This window comes from Mustela putorius, unplaced genomic scaffold, assembly GCF_011764305.1.
Source record: "Mustela putorius furo isolate JIRA1106 unplaced genomic scaffold, ASM1176430v1.1 tig00003896_pilon_pilon_pilon, whole genome shotgun sequence".
Taxonomy (NCBI): domain Eukaryota; kingdom Metazoa; phylum Chordata; class Mammalia; order Carnivora; family Mustelidae; genus Mustela; species Mustela putorius.
This window is the reverse complement of record NW_025422045.1, coordinates 10,378,340-10,388,827: the sequence shown is the minus strand read 5'-3', so window position 1 is coordinate 10,388,827 and position 10,488 is coordinate 10,378,340. Positions and strand designations below refer to the sequence as shown.

Here is a 10,488-nt window from a genome sequence, read left to right as displayed (position 1 = left end):
CCACAGCCCCAGGCAAGTCATTTCTCCTGCCTTAGGCCTGTTTACACCCAGGAAAAATGAGCAGCTGGACCAAGTGACCTCCACGTGCTCTTCATGCCTCTAAATCTTGGCTTCGCATGGCTTGTTGGAGCACAGCGAGAACTGTGGGTTTTCTGAGACTCATTCGGGGCATAGTGAACAGATACAGACTTTGGAGTCAGCCGATGGATGTCTGATTCCCAGCTTAGCATCTAATTGGCTGTGTGCTGTGGATTAAGTGGCTTAACATCTCTGAACCTACATGGCTTATCTGTAGATGAGGTCACAACAGAGATCCAAGGGGTTAGGGACATGGCTAAGGACAGGGGAGAGAAAACTCGATCCTCAGAGAGGGGCCAGCCATGGGCAGGGAGAGGTCACAGGAGATAGTTCTCACTCGGCAGCAGTGCCAAGATGGGCTTCTAGGAGGAGGTGACCCTTGAGTAAACCCAGCAAGATTTAGACTCAGGAGACTGCTTTACAGGCACAGAGAGGCCACTTTGGACAAAGCTATGGAGTCTGGAAGGCAAGGCTGGTGCTAAGAAACTGCTCACTGTTTCATCTGGCAAGGGCCCAGGGTACCTGGAGGGGCATTCAGAAGGATAGGTCTGGGAAGGGTTGTGTGATTTTGATTGCCAAGGGCTTTCACTGATGGGCAAAGGGGTTTTGATTTCACCCTTCAGAGAGTAAGGGGCCAAGGGAGCAGGACATGGGACTCTAGCAGGTAATACCGTGGGGAGGTGCACCTGCCCACTTTGTATCCTCTCCTATGTCTGGCATGGAGAGGGGCACCTAGGAGCACATGTGAGTCCTCAGTGGTCTTAGGAATATGCCGATTCTGATTAAATAGGTCCAGCACTGGGGCCACTGTACATTTCTAACCAGCTCCCAGATGATGCTAATGCCTCTGGCCCGTGGGCCACACTTTGAATGACAGTTACATCAAGTGTGCCCTCTTGTGTGGGTAACCTCAGGGTCAGCAAATGACAACATTGTCAGGAAGATGGTGCTTAGGCTAGATACCTTCCTCTCCTCTTTCCTCCTAGTTAGTCTCCAGGCCCCAGATCCACAAAGCCAGATTTCCTGTGCCCGGCTGCCTAGGACTCAGCTGCCAACGCACTGCCCTATCTGGGCTGCCCCTTCCAGGCACTAGAGAGTTTGAAAGTCTCACTTTGCATCGCTCTCATCTTAACTTAGTACATCTCATTCCCTGTAGGCTCTGGGAGGTGAGATGCATGGGACCGCTTTTACCTAAGCCCTCCACGGAAGTTCACGGAGCAGGTGGCCATTTAGCTAAGCCTGGAAGGAAGCCAGCAAGAGGCAGGGGTTCATCCTGCAGAACTAGCCCAGACCAAGTTGTTAATGGCTAACAAAAACCTATAGTCCGTGCCTCCCAGAATACATTCTTGACTTTGGCCTGGGGCTTTGAGTGCCTTAGACCAAGGGAACTGATCTAATGTTGGGCATCATGGAAGACTTTAAGATGAGAGCACATCACACAGGTGCCTCTCACCAGGACTCAGCTGGGACCCTCCTCCTCCAGGCCCTCTCCTCAGTTCCCAGAGTGCTTCATGCCCTCCCACTATCATCCCCCCAATGGCCTGCCTCCCGTGCTACAGTTGGGAACCCCATGAAGAGAGGCAACTTGGGATTTCCAGCACCAGCACCTGCTTCACGATGTTTGAGAAATGGATGAGCGGCTCTACCCAGAGCCCACACCTCTGTACAGATCGGTGGTTCTCAGTGTGGCAACTGTGCCCCCAGGGACACTTGGTACAATATCTGGAGGCAATTTTGGCTGGCACATCTGTGGTGTTGGGTAGGGGGGGTGGGGTAAGAGAGGATGACTGGTGTCCAGAGGCCAAGGACATGTGCTGTAAACAGCCTCTAGTTCAGAGGGCAGACTCCACACAAAGGATTCTCCAGCCCCAAATGCCAATAGTGTTAAGGTGGAGAAATCCTGACATGGGGGAGGGGCAGTGAGTACATACAGGGTACTTCTGGGGTACGGTCACAGGGGCAGTGATAGAGTCCACTGCAGAAATCAAGACCCAAAGTGGGTGAAGTGACTTTCTCTGGGTCATACCACAGGAGAGCATTTTGAGAATTTCTCTTCTCGAAAAGAGAAATGTGTCTTTGGAATCATTCTGCCACCACACCCACGGCCCCCCTTTTCTTCAGCCATGTTGCCACATCTCAAAGTCATCCTTGCCCTGCCTCCCTGACACGGTTTACTAAGAACACTTCAGCAGCAGAGGTGAATGTGTCTTGGAAGACACCAGATGGTTTAAATCTCTGAGACTCTGAGCCTTCACAGGCAGCAAGAGTCTAAGTCCTCTTTCCCCAGACCTGCATCTATGGGAACATGCCCACACAAGAAATTTAAGAAAAGTGTAAATGGTGACAAGTAGAGGCAGGCAACAACAAGCTGGTAAGACGACACCTTGGGGTGTTCATTATGCTGGATTTCTAGACAGTTCTGTTGGTTAACGCATTTCCTTCCGGCTTGCGGATCAGTCTGGGTGAATGCAGCAGCCACCTGGTTACACAGTCCAGCTTAAATGCCTCAGTGACACCAGTGACACCCGGTGACACTCGGTGAAGTCCTCTCCAGGTAAGACCCTGATTCATGAATGGCAGAGCGGAGCAGACCCATGACTCTGTGCCCACCGTTCGGGCTGCTGGGGGCCTCCCTCTAACTCTCCCACACCCTCACATGCACGCAGCGTCCCCCCCAACAAGCTGTTCCATACATGCAAGTGAAAGTAATTTACTCAATTATTTCCTGCTGTTAATTAATTAATTCCTGTAATTATTTCCTATAAGGTTTGGGCATGGGGAAAATCATTGTGTCCTCTCTGCATGGAGTTCCTTTTAAGGAGCTACAAACAGCTAGTATGGCCCAGGGAGGGAGTGGCAGAGGGCGTCAGGGAGATGGTTTGGGGCACTGAGCGTCATGAAAACCCAGCCAGGGCTGCAGTTCTATGGAACGAGCCTGACTTTCAGTTTCCTGGTCTGTCAGAGGGGGGGCTAACAGCCGGGCTTCCAGCCACCTTCTCTTTCTTCCTTTAACAAACATTCATTAAGGGGATGCCTGGGTGGTTTAGTCGGTTAAGAAGCCAACTCTTGATTGTGGCTCGGTCCTGTGCTGGGCTCCACGCTCAGTGGGGAGTCTGCTTGAGATTCTCTCTCCATCTCCCTCTGCCGTCCCCCCCCCCAAATAAATAAATCTTAAAAAAAAAAAACCAACAACAACACTCACTAAGGTCCTGGTGTGTGCAAACTCTGGGCGAGGCACTGGAAATATAATTGGAAGAGAAAGAGAAAGAAGAGGGGTAGGACGGGCCAAGGACAGCGAGATCCATGGAGAGGGTACAAGTTGGGTAAGCTTGAGGTGGGTATGTTATTCAGTTGGGACAGGGCCCACCTGTGAATGCCTGGCCCTCCCCACTGGCCCACAATACCCATGACCTGTCTCCCCTCCCCCAGCCCCAGTATCCCTCCCCCAGATAGCAACCAAGGCCAGATACCCACCCCCAAAGGTCCCTGCCCCCTAGGGTGACACCTTCTCCTGGATCTGAGGCATCCTTCACCCCTCACACACCCGTCTTTTCCAGTGTCTGCAAGGTCCCCCACTCTCCCTCATGGTTGTTGAGCCTTCTACGGTGTTCTTATTCTGCTAGTTAATTTTCACAGGAATTTGCCTTGGCTCAAAAGCTGAGCTAGGTGACCTCACCCCATCAGGACAGCTATTATCAAAAAGCAGGAAAACAAAGGAGGAGGTGGAGAGACTGGAACCCTCGTGCACCACGGGCAGGACTGTAAAATGGCACGGCCACCCTGGAAAACAATACAGCAGTTCTTCAAAAAATTAACCATAGGGGGTGCCTAGGCAGCTCAGTCAGTCAAACGTCTGACTCTTGCCTCCTGCTTTCGGCTCAGGTCATGATCTCGGGGTCATGGGATCAAGCCCCGCATCAGGCCCCGTGCTCAGTGGGGAGTCTGCCTGAGATTCTCCCCCTCCTCTCCCCCTGCCCTTCACCCTCTCTAAAATAAATAATTAAATAAAATCTTTAAATAAAAATGAAGTTAAACCTAGATTACCATTTAATCCAACAACTCCACCTCTGGTATATACACAAAAGAAGCAAAAGCGGGGTCTCAAATGGATACGGGTATACGCGTGTTCCTAGCAGTATTCACGATAGTGTGAGGTGGAAACCACCCAAACATCCGTCCACGGATCATGGATAAACAGAACGTGGTCTCTATGTACAACGGAACATTGTTCAGCCTTGAAAAGGAATGGAATTCTGACCCCTGCTACAAAACGGATGGACCTCGAAGGCATCATGCTGAATAAAGCCCAATCAGCCAGACATGAAGGGACAAATATAGTAAGATTCCGCATACAGGAAGTACCTAGAATAATCAGATACGCAGATCTGATACATATACAGCAAGCATACTGTTGGATATCAGGAGCTGGGAGAAGGGGAGAACCGGTAGCTACTGTTGAATGGGGACAGAGTTTCAGTTTGGGAAGTTGGAAAGGTTCTGGAGATTGATGCTGGTGATGGTTACACAACATGCACACTTCACTGGTTAAAATGATCTGTTTCATGTGTATTTTACCATGATTAAAAATTATCACCTGTATTTAGATTTTAAAAAGAGAAAGAATGAAATCTAAACTGTGAGCTCCTTGGGGCCAGGCCTGTATTGTTTTACTCCTTTGGTTTCTGTTCAGTGATATTAACAAAAGCAGTGGCTGTGTGGAGAGAAGAGGAGGGAAGGAGGGAGCGCATCTCTGGGTCAGTGGTCCACTAGGACTAGAGCTGGGAGCGGCAGTTCTCTGACACCCATGGCAGGCATCTCCTGCGGGCCCTTCTTCTGGAAGCAGGCACTGTAATCACAAACCCCAGGCCTCTGCATACCTGACTAGGCCTTCCCTGCTCCATTCCTGCAGACCAGAAAGGCCCTGTCACTTGTCACTCCCCTGTGCTCCCATGCTCAGATCACACTGGATGGACAACCTCATTCCCAGTTGTGCATATCCTCACTACCCCTGCCCCTTTGCTCGGGCTGTCTTTCATCTGGGAAGTTCATCCTCATCCTCCAGGCTCAGCTCACACCCACCATCTTCCCCTGAACTCCTCCAGAGCTCCTGCTCTCCCCTCGGGGCCCCCACAGTGCCCTGCTGCACATTCCCTCACTCTGCACTGAACACCCGGATCTGCAATTGTAATCGTGGGCGTCTCCAGCTGGAGGGGCAGCTGGACGGTGGGGCACACAGCCCTGATGGGACCTTTCCCCTTCTTCCCACCTTGCTTGCAGAACCTCCCTTTTGTTCAGCTGATCCCCTTCTGCCTGGCCCTGGGAGCGAGGGTGCCTCAGCCCCGGGGAGATGGAGCCTGTTTGATCTACACTCATCACTTACCCCACTCCCCTCCCCAATGCTGTTGCTGAGGAGTGATCATGTGATCTAATTCCGGCCAAAGAGATGGGAGGGAAAATGGGGGCAGGGGTGAAGCCCCACTCCCACTCCCCCCTCAATATGCCATTCTAGGCCAGTTTCCAGCTCTCCCAGCCCCCATCTTCTCATCTATGAAATGGGGATGTTAAGAACAGTAAGAGGAGCGTCCTCCTTGGATCCTGGTGAAGGTGATAAGAGGCTAAGGTCCAGAACTGTCTCCCTGCCTCACACACAGCAAATAGTGGGAGCTGTCCTGACTGGTCAGCGGCTCACACGCCGCTGTTCTGACACATGGGCTTTACACTGGCTCCCCCAAGACCCAGTGCCACCCTGAGCCCCATCGGGAGAGCCAGCCTCTGTGCCTCACCTCCCTGGCTCAGGGCACCGGCTTGGTGCCCCCCACCTCATGCCCACCCTCAAGGCCCAGGACACCTCGCTGTGTCTCTGGGTCAGTTCACCCCGATGCCTTTCTGTTACCACAGCCCATAGCCCACGCTGTATTTGCTGCAGGGGCCACATCCCCTCAGCCTGGACTGCCTTTCCCTCTGCTCTGCTTCTACATTCCATTCCCTTCCCTGCAGATTAGACCATTCCCCCATCCCATCCTGAGACAGCTCAGGGATGCTCATTTCCATGGTGTGGTCCTTCAGCACTGTACAGGGATCCTAGGGCTTCTGTAACAAATAACCACATGTTTGGAGGCTTATGGCATCAGCTGTTTGTTCTAGAGGCCAGAAGTCCAAAATCAAGGTGTCAGCATGGCCACACTCACCCCTTCCTTGCCTCTTCCCACTCTGTTCACCCCACTCATTCCTCAGCATGTCCAGCCTCGCTCCAATCCCTCTGACCTGTCCTGGCTTGCACCTCTCTGTGCCTTGGTGTGTCTTTTCTGTCTCCATGAAGACACTTTCATTCAATGTAGGGCCTGCCCTAATCCCATATGATCTCATCTCAATCCTGAACCTTCATCACATCTACCCTATGTAACTTTCATTACAAAATGTAATGAAAGACCCTATTTTCAATGAATCTGGGGGACACACTCTTCAATCCTCTGTAAGTGGCAAGATCCAGATCCAGAGAGAAAAGTGGAAGACAGAGCAGTGGCTGTCCCCACCAGACACAGGGGTTTCTCTTTCTGGAGCCAGCTGTCACCTGTGAGCCAACATTTCAGCCCTTGTAACCACCCAGACCCTGGCAGTCGGCGGTCACTACTAGAATCCTCCGGCAGGTTACATCATAGCCCCGCTTCTGTCTCACCTACAGGCTGTTGGTATGTTCCGTCTGTCAAAGCACACACTGTAAATAAAGCTGATTCCATCTGGGGACTGGCAGTACAGTAAAGGGAAAAGGGAAAGAATTAAACAAATAAAGGCAAAACCTTCGTCATCCACCAAACAATACGCAAAAACCAGGGCATTCCTCCGGACCATCGATAAATAATCCAGACCACAAAAATAATCTATTAGACAGCTTGTGTAATGGTAGCATGTGAAAGACGGTGGAACTTTCTAAAATTAATTTTCTTCATTTTGGTTTATTAAAATTGCACTCATCTATCTCCCCTGTTAAATATTTTATTTTTTCATATTAATGGCTGCAATTTCAGCTTGTGCCTGTTTCTGTCATTAACACTGTACAAACTTAATATCATTAGTAGTTTTTCCCTTAATTATGTGACTAGAGAAGAAAAACATCAAAGTTTCCGTGAAATTGGAATAGTATATCTAAATTGCCTCATGTTTATTTTAACATTAACAGTAAATGAAGCTAATGGGCTTTTATATTATTAAAAGCACTCATTTGTGTCCTGCCTGTTCTAATATATAACAAAGCTTTAAAAGATGTTAAATAATTAGTTATTTAATAGGGAAGGGTGGAATAGATCAAATGGAAGGAAAAGTTGAGGGTAACCAAGGCACGCGGTTGAGGGGTCTGACCCTTTTTGGGCTTTCAAGAGGAATTCCCTCTCCCCAGGATCCCTACCCCACTGTAAAGTGAGAGCTCTAATTTATAACTACCCTGGAGAGTTAAAGCAACAAAATCTATTGCCCCAGCCCTGCAGAGGACACATGTATATGGTGGGGGGGGGGGCAATAATGTTTGCAATTACTTCTGGGCAATCTCCATTCATAATTCAATACCTGCACAGGGCCCGTGTGAGGCTGGGGCTCAGAGGTCCTCCGTGGGAGGGAGAACTGCTTTCTCCCTTACAGCATCCTCACCTCCTAGCAGGCTCTCCTTGCCTTCGGGGGCTGCTAATGCATGTAGGCCTTCAGCTGCCTTGGGAGCCCAGTGAAACCTCGGGAAGGACTCTGGCCCATGGGTCTGAAAGAGGTGCCAGACTGTTGTCACTCTCCCACTCAAAAACCTGCAATGGCTCCCATGGCCTGCCCCGCTAAGGCTGACCTCCTTCTTGGTACTTGAGGCCCTACCTCTCTGACACTAGCTTCTACTCTTCCCAACATCTGTACCTGTTTCAGCAGCTGGCTTCCTCTCCAGGCCCAGCACAGGCTAAGTTGTCCTATCTCCTCGCCTGTGCTCATGCTGTTGCCGGTCCCCAAAGCCACTTTCCCCCTTCCTTTTGCCTCTTCATATTTGAGTCATGCCTTATGGTTCAAATTCCAGATCCTCTATCAGGCCTCTCCTGGTCCCTCTGTATCTTGATTCCCTAGAGCAGGGGCTCTCAAACCTGAGCATGATCAGAATCCTGGAGAGAGAGGGCTTGCTACCACATGGGCCACTGGGCACCACTCCTTTGCAGGTCTGAGTTCCTAGTTGGTTCCATAGGTCTCAATTTCTAACGAGTTCCCTGGGGATGCTGACTGATGCTGCTGGTCAAGGGAAGCACACTGGGAAGACTCTCCGAGCATAGACAGTCTCTCCAGACCATTAGGCACTGTTCTTGTACTCGCTGGAAAGGCTTTCTGATAATGGTATGTGGCCACTGTTTCCTCAAATAGACAGCAAGTTCCTTGAGGTCAGGGGCACTAGGATACTTCTCCACATCCCTCAAAACACCACCAGCTCAAGGATGGGCTCATGGTATATGGGACAATGATTCCCGATAAACTGACTGATTAGTTGCCATGGAGTTTCATTCAACCATTAGAGAAATCTCTATCATACAGGGAAGGAAGCTGAGGCTTTTAAAAATGAGTTACTGATGTTCACACAGATCTTAAGTGACAAATTTGAACCCAAGTTCACCTCCAGAGCTCAGGCCAATACTTCTTAGTTGAGTGATTTTGGACATGAAGATTTGGAGGACAAGGCACCTGTGTTAGGAGACCAGATGCTTCTGTCACTGCTGTGTAAGGAGCTTGGGCTTCCAAAACAATTCTATCTAGTTGGCAGGGGTGGTGGGGAGGGATTGAGATAATGCCCCCTCCATGGATTTAGTGATCCTTTAGTCTAGGGAAGACACACATGGTAAATGAGCTGCCCTCCAGTCAATGGCTGCACTATGATCTCGATGTTAGGTACAGTCTCAGAATCCTTAATTGATCGGCCTTTCTAATGCAAGATGATATATATTTTCTATTCACAATGTTCTCTGCTACACAGTTGAGAAAACAGGGATTCCAGAGAGGAAATGCAGCGTGGCCAACAGCCAATTAGTGACGTGTATTAGTTATCTCTTGGGCTTAACAGATTAGCCCCAAACTCAGCAGCTTAAAACAAAAGACATTTGTTGACACATAGTTTCTGTGTGACACGAGCAGCTCATCTGCGCAGTTCCGGGTCATGGTCTCTCGTGAGGCTGCAGTCAGGACGTTGGCAGGAGCTGAGTGTCATCTAAGTATCTTGACTAGAACTGGAAGATCTTCTTCCAAGGAAGCCCTTTCACTGAGCTGTTGGCTGAAGGTCTCAGGGCCGCACCGGAGGCTGATTGAGTGCCCTCACAACATGGCGTCCCCCAGAGCAGCAATCCAAGAGCAAACGATGAGGAAGTTACAGGGCCTTTTCCATCCTCGTCTCTGAAATCACACGTCATCACTTCCACTTTATTCTACTTGTAAGAAAGAAGGCACTTAGTCCAGTCCACATCCAAGGAGAGGAGAAGTAGTTTCCATCTCATGGAGAGAGGAATATCAAAGAAGTCAGGGGCAGGCAGCACATGCTGGAAAAGGGGCCAGAACTCAGTATCCAATTTTATTCAGTTGTGAAACAAATCGTGCACACATACATTAATTCTACATACACAGTGTGAAGGGTAATTATAAAATGAGCCCCTGAGCCACCCAGATTACTAGACCTAGAACTTCATCAGCATCCCAGAACACCTGTGTGCCCCTTGTGATTTCAACTGCTTTCCTCCCAATATGTAACCACTATTCTGACTTCTGTGATTTTTAATTCCTTGCCTTTCTTTATAATTTACTAGCAATTATGAGTCACTAAACTATGTAGTTGTTTTTCCTGGTTTTTTTGGAACTTTGTGTCAATTGAATCATACAAAATGATTCTTTGGTGTCTTGCTTCTTTCACTCATCATTATGTGTTGAGTTTCACTCGTGTTTTCAGGTAATTGTATTTTATTCATTTTTTTGTTGTTGTACAGAATACTTATCTTAAATAGTTCTTTTTGCCTTAAAGACTATGCTGTTTGACATAAATATAGCTATACCTGCTTTCTTCTGATATTCGTATGACATGTTTTATTTCATCCATTTGGATGGATCCTTGCACTTTAGATGTTTTTCTAGTAGTTTTAAATGCAGTCCGCTAATCTCGTTTTTAAACTGGAACATTTGCTCTGCTCACATTTGATGTAATTTCTGAAATATCTGGATTTATTTTGCTACATTACTTTGTGCTTTCTATTCCTTCACCTTACTGTGTTTCTTTTGCTCTCCTTTCTTGTATTTTTTGTATTAATGGAATGTTGCTGCTGCTGTTTTTTACCACTCAGAATTGCTCCTTCAATTAGTTCAAAAGCTCTGTTCTCTGTTTTTATTCTTTTAATAGTTAACCCAGAAAATACAACAACT

The 10,488-nt window shown here is 48.7% G+C and overlaps 1 long non-coding RNA gene across 1 annotated transcript in view; it reads right to left on the bottom strand.

The window, feature by feature from the left end:
* Positions 1-4,354: 4,354 nt before the first annotated feature.
* LOC101678268 overlaps positions 4,355-10,488 on the bottom strand; it is a 48,002-nt gene continuing 41,868 nt past the window's right edge. The window contains exon 4 of the long non-coding RNA XR_199902.3: positions 4,355-9,617. This is a non-coding gene — a long non-coding RNA (uncharacterized LOC101678268). The remainder of the gene's footprint in view (positions 9,618-10,488) is intronic.